At 37.1% G+C, this 12393-nt stretch overlaps 1 protein-coding gene across 6 annotated transcripts in view; it reads left to right on the forward strand.

Moving 5' to 3' along the window:
• Positions 1–12393, forward strand: part of TENM1 (teneurin transmembrane protein 1) — a 785443-nt gene that overhangs the window by 18039 nt on the left and 755011 nt on the right. For all 6 annotated transcript variants that reach the window (XM_047716031.1, XM_047716030.1, XM_047716033.1 and 3 more), the window contains one exon: positions 735–801. The gene's annotated coding sequence lies outside the window, so the exon portion shown is untranslated. The remainder of the gene's footprint in view (positions 1–734; positions 802–12393) is intronic.

Consider the following 12393-nt stretch of genomic DNA (forward strand, 5'->3'; position numbering starts at 1 on the left):
ATGTAGAGAGAGAGATATGTATCTCTCAAGTTGGGTGAAATGGTAGGGATTATTATAGGACATATTTCCTGCCCTATTGCCCAGTACCAAGTGTAGCCCATCGAGACATATAGTTAATTTTATAACTGTCATGAAGAAAGTCACGTGGGACATTGGAAAAATGACTGAGCTGAAAGTGAGGGGACTTGGATTCTAATTCTTGCTCTGCCACTAACCACAAATGTGACCCTGTGCAAGCCATTTTACCTCTCAGTCTGTTTCTTCAGGGTTGTTTTGAGGATTAAATGAAATGTGTATATGAATGTTTCTGGTAAACTATAAAGGACTATTTTAGTATAAGAAATTTAAATTACTATAAAATATTTATATTGGTGAAAACTCCTTGAAATTGTGGACATTTCCTCTCAAAATGAGTGGTATATTGAACAATAATTGAATACTGTTAAGCTGGGACAGTGTTTGTGGGTGAGAATTCCATAGACCTTTAGGTATACTAATTGTTAATTAAAAAATTCTTCATTAGCAACATAATATGATTGAAGTTTCAAGCAGACCTTTTAGGAGACTGACCCCATTATTCTTTGTGAATTGCAAAATAAAGTCTTTCATTCACAACCCCCATGCCTCCCCCCACTCCAGCCTCTCATGTGTCTCTTCCTTTCCCTCATAGAAGGACTGCTTTGGACCTGCTTGTACATATGTTTGAAAGATAATTTGGCCTAATTTGTTTACAGGAATTACAAGGGTGACCTTTATTCAGCTGTCTCCTTTTTGATTCCCATAACTTCTGGATCTATCAAGGTATGTGCATTCTACACTGAAATTTACTTGGGGGAATTGAACACTTTGTTGCATAATGTGAAAGGAAAGGAATGTTTCACTGCTATAATCAGTTGTATTCATTGAGTGTCACGTAGATGAAATGCATCATTTTAAACCCTTAAAATGGTCATGGTGTAGATAAGTTTGTGTCTGTGCTCCATAACTGTTAGAGAGTCTTTGCAAAATCAAATATGCAAGCTATCCTACATATTTGAATGAACCTGTGACCTTTTCTATATACAGCTGCTAAAACCAAGAGACTCCTTCACTAATGGGAGTATCTGCTGAGTACAAGGAACAGTAGTGGCCAATGAGGATGTTTGGAAACTATTTAGTAGTTCTTGTTGACTGCAAATAAGCATAGCATTTCTCCATATCAATGGAAAAAATTTTCATTCAGAGAATTTTACAGACAAAATAAATATTTGTCTCCTGAAATGAATGTTTTAATTTTTTAGGAAATTCTCAAGTAAAATATCTGTATTGACATGGTGTTGCATTCATTTATTCACCCTTACGCCCTTCTTTTCATCCATCCCTTTACCAGTCTATATGCACAATTAATATTTATTGTGCAACTACTGGGCAAAAATTATTGTGCCTTTTATTTTTGTAAACGTGCCAAAGTAGATAGAATTCATCTGGAATATTGAGAAAGCAATTGCTTCTCTATTCAGTCCTCTGGTAAAGGGAATATGCAAGAAAATGTAGCAAGGTGGGGAGACTTTCGATTAATCAAAATCTAAACTTACCTGAAAGACTTCCCTCATTGACTTTCATTCTTACTAAAAATATTGGTCCAAAAAAAATGGTCAGGGCGCCTTGGTGGCTCAGTAGGTTAAAGCCTCTGCCTTCAGCTCAGGTCATGATCCCGGGGTCCTGGAATGTCACCCCCGCATCTGGCTCTCTGCTCAGTGGGGAGCCTGCTTCCCCCTCTCTCTGTCTGCCTGCCTCTCTGCCTACTTGTGATCTCTGTCAAATACACAAATAAAATCTTTTAAAAAAAAAGAAAAGATTATTTTAAAAAATTGGTCAATATTTGGTACTTAGTAAGAAATAGAGAATATTAGTTTTTTCCTTTGGTACCTATATTTGGTAGTACTACACATTATTATTCAAATATGAATTCTCATCCCAACTTGTAAAAAAGTCAAAAGGATGATCTGAATTTGTGATAAGTCTTTGGAATCACTCGATACTTTATGTAAAACAATGAGATTATATAAATAATGAAACCCTTAAAATCTTGGAATTTGCATTGTCAATTGAAAATATAGTACAAATATGTTGTTGTTGTTTTTTTTAAATTGGGTTCCAGTTAATTGAGATTAGTCTGTAATGGGAATTTTAAATGGATTTGTCAGTTTTAACAGTGCATGTGGTTCCATTTGCTATTCTTCTTGAGGTACTGCCTTTAGGGAATACTATTGCTGGAAAGTTTCGATCGCTATAGGAAAAAAAGTATCAGAAAATAAAATGACAGAATAAAAAAGAAACTCACTGAGGAAGGAAGTCAAGATTTTTGTGTTTTGTATCATTTGTGAAAATAAGGCTCTTAATTTGGGAATTGTGAGTCTGCCAGTGTGTAATATTAACTGAAAGGTATTTTTTCATACTTAAGAAGGCTTAAGTATGTGAAAAATGATAGTCTTCCTAATCTTTTGTGAATGAATAGATCAGATTGGAGGAAAAATGCCTAAAAGGCCAAAAGAATGCACACTTATGAAAATAATTGGCACTAAATATTTAAAAGGTTCAGAGAGCAGCTAGTTTTCCTCCCTTAGAGAGACAACATGGTATATTAGAAAAGCCTTTGCTTGTTAATCAGAAAATCTGGGCTCTGCTCCCAGTCTTATACTGCTGATATGGTCCTCCTCAGGTCACTTTTCCACTCTGAGCCTTGGTTTTCTCATATCTATAATAAAACTTTGGATAGCTCTAACTTTCTTCCTCCTCAGTTTTTGGAAAGTTAAGGACTCCTCAAGTGTGCAAAATAGGATCAAGGCCATAAAGCTGGAATACATATATCAGTTGTTAAAAAGATTTCTGCTTATTTAAGTGTTTTAGTGCGTTGGTAATAGACATTTATTTATGTTTTATGTTAAAGTAATTGTGTTTCCTAACACCACTGCCCCCCACTACATACATACCAGTATTGGCATTATAATAAATAGAGTCAAGTAGAAGTTAAGTTAATAGTCTTATTTTTTCCTTCTTGATAAAAATGCTTAACTTTGGAATGCTGATGTGCTGCTCCTCACTAAGTCTCTTGAAATTCAGCAAAACTCTATGTTTTCTCCCTCTTGCAAGGTGGTCATTCAAGGTCAAGCATCTCTCTGTAACTTGGACCAGCCAAGTGCATAACCCGATGAGTTCAGACTCCAATGCTTTCAATCTGGCATCCTTCATGAGCATTGAGTTCATATTAAAGGATTTAAAATATATTCTTCTTCATCTACATATCACAGCAATAACAACCTAGGCATAGGACAGTGCCTGGGAGCAAATAACCACTTGGAGTTAATGATCTGAGGGGCAGCTGAAGGACCATTGACTCTTCCTAGTCAGTCCTTCATCTCTATAAAATGCCTAGTCCTGAGATGGCAAGCCTTCAGTAATTTTTCTGTCTCACATCAGATGGAGTAGTGGCCATAAATAATAGCATTTAATACATAATAATGAGATGTTTTAATGCAATAAAATATCAACAATTCTAGTACCATACAGAGATGGCTATTGTGATCAAACCAAAAGGAGTGGAAAATGAAGTTCATGAATCATAATATTTTAGAAGTGACTTTCCCTTTATTGATTTGAAATGAAATATAAGAATCCATATGGTTTAGGGGAGCAGTTCCCTTTTCTTTTTTGCTTATTCTACTGATGAATGATCCATATTAGAAATAATTTTAAAAATGCCTCTGACATCTATTTCAAATAGATTTTTAAAATAGTGTATGTTCAGCTTCCCCCTCCCTTTTTGGCACTAGATTCAACTTTCAAGATATGCACAGCTTTGAACTAAGTAACAAATATAATTCTACAATTTTTTTCCCAGAAGAAACATTTTTTGCTTATTTATTACTGTGACAAACAAAAATTCCTATAGTGTGCCAGGCATGGTACTAGGTGCTGGTGAAACAAAAACCAAAATGGGCCATGGTCCCCAACCACAGGCTCATGGTAGAGAGGTGAGGCCTGACTTATATACAGAGAAATAAAAAAATTATTATAGGTGGGGAATGCATATGAATTTACTTGCTCATGCCATTCATATTATATATTTTAATTACAAATATTCACATATCAGAACCTACTCAGTAGGGTAATAAGATATATAATCTCAAATAGCTCCTCACTCAAAAAGTCTTTAGGAAACACTGGTCATGGTAGGCAGAATGGCCCCCCAAAGATGTCCATGTCCTAATCCCTGGAACCTGTGAATCTGTTGCATCACATGATAAAGAGGAATTAAGATTGCAGATAGAATTAAGGTTACTATTCAGCTGACCCTAAAATAGGAAGATTATCCTGGTTCACTGGGTGGACTCATTATAATCATAAGGAGCCTCAAAAGTGTAAGAGGGAGGCAGAAGTGAGAACCAGTGAGCGCGCAGCCTGAGAAGAGCTCAGCTGGCATTGCTGGCTTTGAAGACAGTGGCCATGAGCCAAGGAATGGGGGTGGCCTCTCAAAGCTGGAAAGGGTAATGAAAAGGATTACCCCCACAGCCTCTAGAAAGGAACGCAGCCCTGCCAACACCTGTACTGTAGTCCATCAAGACTCATTTCAGACTTCTAACTCCCAGAACCCTAAGATAAATCTAGATTGTTTTAGGCCACGGAGTCTGTGGTAGTTCATTATAGTGGCAACGGAGAAGTAGTACACTGGGGTTTACCCAGTACAGAAAATCTGCAGCAGAGTCTCTAGTAGCAGTCATGATTGCTGAAAGGCATGGTTTATTCTGATCTTGGAGCACAGGGATGTTTGTCTATGACCATTTTGGTTCTTTCTGGATATGCATTATCAGCCCCACCTTTAGAAGTACAACCATTTATGAGATCCCTAAAATCCTGCTGACTGTGTCAAGAAGAATGTAGCCTTCTTTCTCTCTCCTTCTATGGACCATTTAGGTCCCTTTATTTCATCCCCTTGTCCCTCATCCCTCTGCCTTGATGTCTAGGATGCAAGGTTTGTGGATAGGTGAAAAGTAGAAAGTTACCCTTCTTTCATGGGACACCTACAGCAGCAAGAAAGATAGAGGCACTACTATCCTAATAAATTATCCTGACATGGGTTTTATGACAAGCATAAAATTGGGAATTGAATACAGTATGAAACAGGAGTCTCAAGCTAGTGGCCTACTATTCAGGATCAGTCTTTAAATATGTTTTATTTGCGACCCAGAGCTCTTCTTTTCCTCTCTTCCTCCCCTCCCCTTCCTTTTTTTAAAGTTTATACCTTGAGTGTACCTTGTTCCATTCCATACTGTCTGCCACCCCCTTTTGTCTTATTCCTTGCTTACCTAACTCATGTGTTATGAGCCTGGGCCATGTGCTATAGAGGTTAAGTGCATATGCTTTGGGGTTTAAGTAGATAAGGTGATCAGTTCTGCCACATATTTGCTATACAATTTGGGCAAGTAGATTAAATATAATCTTTCTAGACCTTAGTCTCCTCATCTTTAAAATGGGGATTATAACACTTATCATGATGAGCACTACATTATGTATAGAATTGTTGTATCATTATATTATACACCTGAAACTAATATACCATTGTATACTAATTATATTAAAATAAAAGGAGGATGATAATTATACCTCATACTTCATAAACTTGTGAGGTTTAAGATGGCACTTTACACAATGATTGCATATAACATAGATCAGCTATTATTCTCACTGCTGTAATTGCCACGGTGAGAGCACAGAGAAAAGTTAATCAATTGGATCTAGCAGAGGGATGAGAAGCAGACATCTGAAAAGTCTTCATGAAGAAGGTGGTGCTAGTAATACTGGAGCCATCCTAAAAAGTGTGGACTGATAAGAGATAGGGAACAGAAATTTGGTATTATCTGGTGAACAAATGGCAAGGATGGGCAGATGTTCTAAGCAAAAGAAGCAGTGAAACAGAAACACTCAGTAGTCCTTAGGGAAGCTGCATTCTTTTATATAGGTAAAGGTGATGTGGAAGGTAAGCATGAGAGAAGATGAGGCTGGAGAGGTAGCCTGGAGATAGATAAAGATGGACTTCTGTGTCCTAAGGAGCATCTCCTTTCTCTTGTTGGCCAATGGTTTTTGTAAAGCTACTTGTGAAATTTGAAGTTTGGTCTACTACCCACTGAGCCTCTGTATTGCCTGAGAGCAACCCTGGAAACAAATTAACTTAGGAACACAGTTTAAAAACCGTTTCTATAGGCATAGAGGAACTAGGGAAGGATACTAATAATCACATTTGTGATATGGAGGGCTCACTTTGGTGATAGGATGAAAGATGGCTTGGAGGATGCAATATTGAAGGCCAGGGAACCAATTAAGATACTGTTGCCATAGACCAAATGAGATGATGAGGGCCAGGTGGTAGTTGACAGAGGGAATGATGATAAAGAGATGGATTTGAACAATGATTCTCAAACTTGAATGTACATCAGAATCACTTGGAGGGCCTGTTAAGTTGCAAATTGCTAGACCCTTTCCTCCAGTTTACGTTTCAGTGCATCTAGGGTGGGGCCCAGGAATTTTCATTTCTTTTTTTTTTTTTCAAGATTTTGTTTATTTATTGAGAGATAGAGCATGAGCAGAAGGAGGAGCAGAGAGAGAGAGAGAGAAAGAATCCCAGGCAGACTCCTCTCTGAGCACAGAGCCTGAAGACTTGAACCTAAATCAAGAGTTGGATCCTTAACTGACTGAGCCTCCCAGGTGCCCCAAGAATTTGCATTTCTTTATTTTTACTTTTATTTATTTATTTATTAATTTGAGAGAGAGAGGGAGCACAAGCAGGGGGAGGGCAGAGGGAGAGGGAGAAGCAGGTTCCTCGCTGAGCAGGGAGCCTGATGTGGGGTTTGATCCCAGGATCCTGAGATGATGATCTGAGCCAAAGGCAGAGGCTTAACCCACTTAACCCTGGTCCTCCTGGTTACTACAATCTTAAAGGGTTTTTAAAATCCTGTTCCTCTTAAGTTCTGTGATAGTTTTCATTTCAATGAAAATTTGAGGATTTTTAGAAGGAATCTGATAAGAAGCTACTAGTTATAATCAAGAACATACTTTATATACAGTGTCCATGTGCCATCTGAAGTTTCTTGCATGTTTCAGGAGGAATTCTTTTAAGACTCAGATATTTTTAAGATGATAGCATTTCATCCTCATTTCTTTAAGTAGATAAAGTTACACTCTCTTGGGCTCATCTCTCCCACCCATCTCCTTTACTCTGATAACTAACTTTTCGCATCAATAATTACCATATCTTGTTTTTGAAACTAGTAAAGATGTGTTCCACTAATACCGAGTAGCTTCAAGTATTTTCAGATTCATGTCCTATACTTCAAACAGTTTGACGGTAGATCTACAAGGTATAGAATAAGATGTCTCATAAGAATATGATTCTTTTTTATTTTTTTATTTTTTTATTTTTTTTTAATTTTTTTTTATTTTTTAAAGATTTTATTTATTTATTTGACAGAGAGAGATCACAAGTAGATGGAGAGGCAGGCAGAGAGAGAGAGGGAAGCAGGATCTCCGCTGAGCAGAGAACCCGATGTGGGACTCGATCCCAGGACCCTGAGATCATGACCTGAGCCGAAGGCAGCGGCTTAACCCACTGAGCCACCCAGGCACCCTATGATTCTTTTTTAAAAAAGATTTTATTTATTTATTTGACAGAGATCACAAGAAGGCAGAGAGGCAGGCAGAGAGAGAGAGCGGGGGAAGGAGGCTCCCTGCTGAGCAGAGAGCCCAATGCCTACCTTGATCCCAGGACCCTGGGATCATGACCTGAGCTGAAGGCAGAGGCTTTAACCTACTGACCCGTCCAAGTGCCCTAAGAATTTGAATTTCTAAAAAGTTTCCAGGGAATGCTGATGCCACAGGTCCAGGGATGACACTTTGAGCACCATGAGATTTGGCATATGCTAATTGGCATAGGTCACTCATTAGATATAAGAAGTGAGAGAAAGGTTTCTGGCTTGGGAGACTGGGTAGATGGTAATATCACTCAGTATTACTGAGATCAAGTTGAAACTGAGTTAAAAAATTTTTTTCGTGGCCTTAGGGTCAGCTAAAATTTTTAAACATAATTTGTAATCAGATCCTGGGCCCTTTTCTAGATATCTTGACACGTTCTTTTGTAATGGTTGTTCCCACCCCACATCACCCCTACTCCTACCCAACTTCTATTCATCTGCTTTGGTGTCATTTGCCTTCAGGGAGTGAAAGTACAGATTTTGGCCTTCATGGGGGTAATGGGGGGCATAGATGAGGATAATGAGTTCCATTTTATACCTGTTGAGTTTGAGGAGCATATGAAACATTTAAATGAGAGAATCTCAAAAAAATAATTTAGGCTTCAGTTTTTGTTATTCTGAATTTAAGAAAAGTCTATCTCCTTATTTCAGTTTGGTCATCATCTTCTCATTATGCAAAATCAGAATAGTCAAGACATAGGTCCAGATGTAGTCAGATTGAACTTTTAGTGTTTGTGCAGTCAATCCTTTAAGGATATCTGAGTGTTAAATTTTCTCATAGCTGACAATCATCCTTTTTATAATATAGATCAGTGAATCCAAAACATGTTCATTTTAAAATTCGCCTTGAACATTCCAGTGACCTAGCTTTCTCTACTGATTCACCAAAAAGAAAAATCAAAGTACGGCAGAATATCCATGCTGTTCAGTAGGGGAGAGTAAGAGAGTATCATGTAGGTTGCCAGTTTTTCGTTTTTTCTTTTCTTTTTTTGTGTATGGCCTATTTCAGTAACGGTCAGATTTTACACCAAAGCTACAAGCCATCTCTCTAGGTATGAGAGTAGGCAATGAAAAGATCTTACAACAGGATAAAGTACCTACATGCAATGGTGAGATGAGGAATAAAACAGGGCCTATTAGACTTTAGTGAAGCAGTAGAAGTGGATACCTAAGCAAGAAGAATGAAACAGAATGACTTGATTTTGTTGCAAGGGGGCAGTTTGAACTTCTCTGGCATATGGTATATCCTTACAGATTAGATGATAGATGGATAGATTAAGAGACTGACAGATCAATAATCGATAGATTGATAGATCAATGGATAGATATGGATTCTCAATTTAGTTGTCAGCTCATACTTCCATGAAACTGTAGAATCATCCTTAATGTGTGGGCAGAAATGTGGTAAGGTGGTCAATTTTAGCCACTTACTGCCATAAACTTCCTTGAAAAGATACTTTTAACTGTGCCATCATTCTCTTTTGGAGTCTACTCATCTTAGGGACTGATTACATACTTGTATTTTGTGGGTAGGACAACCATTCATACACTTCCATCTGCAAGACACATAATGAAACTTAACTTGTAGATTGCATTCATTTTCTTGAAGCATTTAGCTCTGATCTTTTAAGGAAAATGGAAGCATTGCTCGGTTGGTACTTAGTCCTCTACCTTAGAGGGGGAAAAATACAGAAAAACAACCATAAAACTGAAAACAAAGCCGTAGGCTTTTGCTAAGTGTTTACAGATAAGCCATAATCTGAAATGCATATGTATTTGCTAACAAGAAGTCCCACATTAGATGTTTAGGAAACGGGTTCAGAGTTAATAGAAATGGCTTTTGTGGTTTCTGGAAAATCTCTGAGCAGAACTTCTTTAGGGTTGTTATTTCAGTCCCATGATATTGCTATCCTGATGGCTGAATGCAGCAAAAGTGTCTTTTGGGTGAGGCAAAGTCCAGCCCTCCATTTCACCTTAATAAATTTGAAATCACTATGTCTTCAGCCTGACACACTTCCAAAGTATATTGAAAATCCCTATATATTCTTTTTTAAAAAGCTGAAGAAAAGTGGAAAAAAAAACAATGACAAAAATTCTGAAATAAGTACAAAGCGGTAATGTACTCACATGCCATGTGGCACAGTATTTGAAGTAGTCAGGATTCTTTCTATAGGGTAGTCATTGAATTGCTGACCTTCACGTTTTGTCCTGTATTTGCTAGATGTCTGACAAATGTCAGATGAAACTGTTCAACTTACATGATTTTAAATGGCTGTTTTCCAAGAACACATCAGCTACCTATTTTATCCCAGGAATATGTATACTACTGCATGGGAACCTCAATTTTGAAAGATACACTTTAACTGACATGGCTGGCTATCACTGTGGGTGACAGATGACTGATTTTGTTCTCTTATTTGCAACATTCTCACCTGGTTAAATGGGGAGGGTGTAATTCATAGTGTATGCTGCAAACCTCTAATGATAAATTAACATAAACAATATGAGTTTTCAATGCCCTTTTTAATTTTATTTAATTTTACACCTTGCTTTGTTCAAAAACACCTTGATTGATGCTTGAGTAGTTCGTATAGTGTATGAACACAAAATGAAAGATGCACTTATGGGCATGCCTTGATCGAAGCTTACATCTACATACTGTATGATGTGAGTGCCATCTATGAATACTCATTTGCCCTAAGCTTATAGCTTTAATCACAAGAGAACACACAACATTACTATTCATTTTGCTGTTCACAATCGCGTGAGGAGGCAGAGGAAGGAGCTCAAAGAAGATTGGTAATTCTAAGAAAGGCTGATTTCCAGTTAAGTACATTTTCGTAAGTCATTTTGTCATTTGGTAAACACACAATGATTATTCCTTCAGACAGATGAAATATTCATTAGGAAGAGAAGTGAGGAAATCGTAGTACTATTAAAGAGTAGCAAGGGAGTGGGAGACCTGTCAAGAACATTCTGACCCCAGAAAAAAGATATCAGAATTGCCACAGAGAGGGACCACAGAATGCAAACTTTTTAAAAGGTTATTTCCATAAAGTCTGAGGAAATCTTGGCCTCCATTAAGATTTTTGTCCCTGAGAGCCTAAACTGTAAGTATGGTATCTGCTTTGTCTGCAGAATAAAAAAGGAGATCTTCGCTTAATCATTATCTTGGGAGCTGAACATCCTGCTACATTTGAATAAAAATGCCTACTTCATTACTGATGGGAACAGAGAGTTCGGGGTACCAAATGATTTACAGTAGAGCTTACTGACAGGGTTACCTTATAAATGAACAGGCTGTTTAAAGAATACTGGTTGTTAATGTGTTTATTATCAAAGGAAGTCATGCTGACAATAATGCCCACAAATTCTAAAAAATTTACCAAATGAATGCTGTCTATTAAAAAGCAGGTTTGTTATGCGTTTAGGTAAAATGGGAAAGGATGACGTAGGAAATAGAACTGTGATGTGTCAACAGTATCATCACCTTTCCTTTCTCTCATGAAATCTCTTAAAAATGATGAGAAACAGAGCTATGAAATAACTGAGCTTCAGGGGACCTTGAGAAATCATTTGCTCTAGGCTTCTGTTTTCAAGAATGTGAATGTCTACACAAAGGGTTTAGGGAGTCATGTTGTCAGGCCTGAGTGTAGGATTCTTTATTTTAGCAAATATAGCAATTTATGTGTCAGGCACTGTTCTTAAGTGCTTTATAAATATTAACTGGGCAAATCTGTCACAGCACTGATTTTTCCCTCATTTCTTATTCTTTCTGCTTGTTTTTTCTCTCTATATCTTTTCCTGTTCCCTTTTTCCATTATTTGTTTCTTAGTTTTGCCATTGGCCCTCCTCAGCACTGTTCCAGGCTTGTCAGGCCTTCCAGTGTAAGACTATTGAACTCTAGTGTAAGCCCCTTTTTTTTCCTCATTGCTTTTAAGAATGTCATAGAATTTAAGTCAGATTTCTTATTGAAATCAAAATATTTTACCATTTTGCCTTCATCTTGTCATTTTATCATGGAAGGAAATAAAACTGGGCCTAGAAAAATTTGATATCCGCATAACATTGATAGTTATTTCCAGTGTTTTAAGATCATTTCTTTAATGATAATACTTTGGATAAGACTGGAATTAGAATGGGGATTGCATATAGACCATTCCTCAAATAATTTCCATTTAAAATTTCCAGTTTGCCAAACCACATGAGCATCTTCTCTCTCTCTCTCTTTTTTCTCATTCTTGACATTTGGCAAAAGAAGGTGAATATGCTTTCTTCATTTTTTGCTTTCTCTTCCCATTCTTGAGTATGTGTTTTTTATTTTATAAATGTTGAAGTTCTTTATAAATGACTTCTCACCTTGTTCTTTCGCTTCTCTGTCTAGGACATAGATAATCCCACGTGACTGACATGCTTATATTTCAAATAATAGTAGACAATTTGGATTTTAGCTTACTTTTTAAAAAATTATATGGACTTTTCTATGTGTTGTTAATTGACATGAACATGTATATGTGAGAGAGATCTAGCAAGGTATGAACAATTGCTTTATGCCACGAACTGTTCTATTTTAAACCTGTTATCTCACTTAATCCCCACAATAATTTTA

Source organism: Lutra lutra, chromosome X (genome assembly GCF_902655055.1).
Source record: "Lutra lutra chromosome X, mLutLut1.2, whole genome shotgun sequence".
In the NCBI taxonomy this organism is placed as follows: Eukaryota; Metazoa; Chordata; class Mammalia; order Carnivora; family Mustelidae; genus Lutra; species Lutra lutra.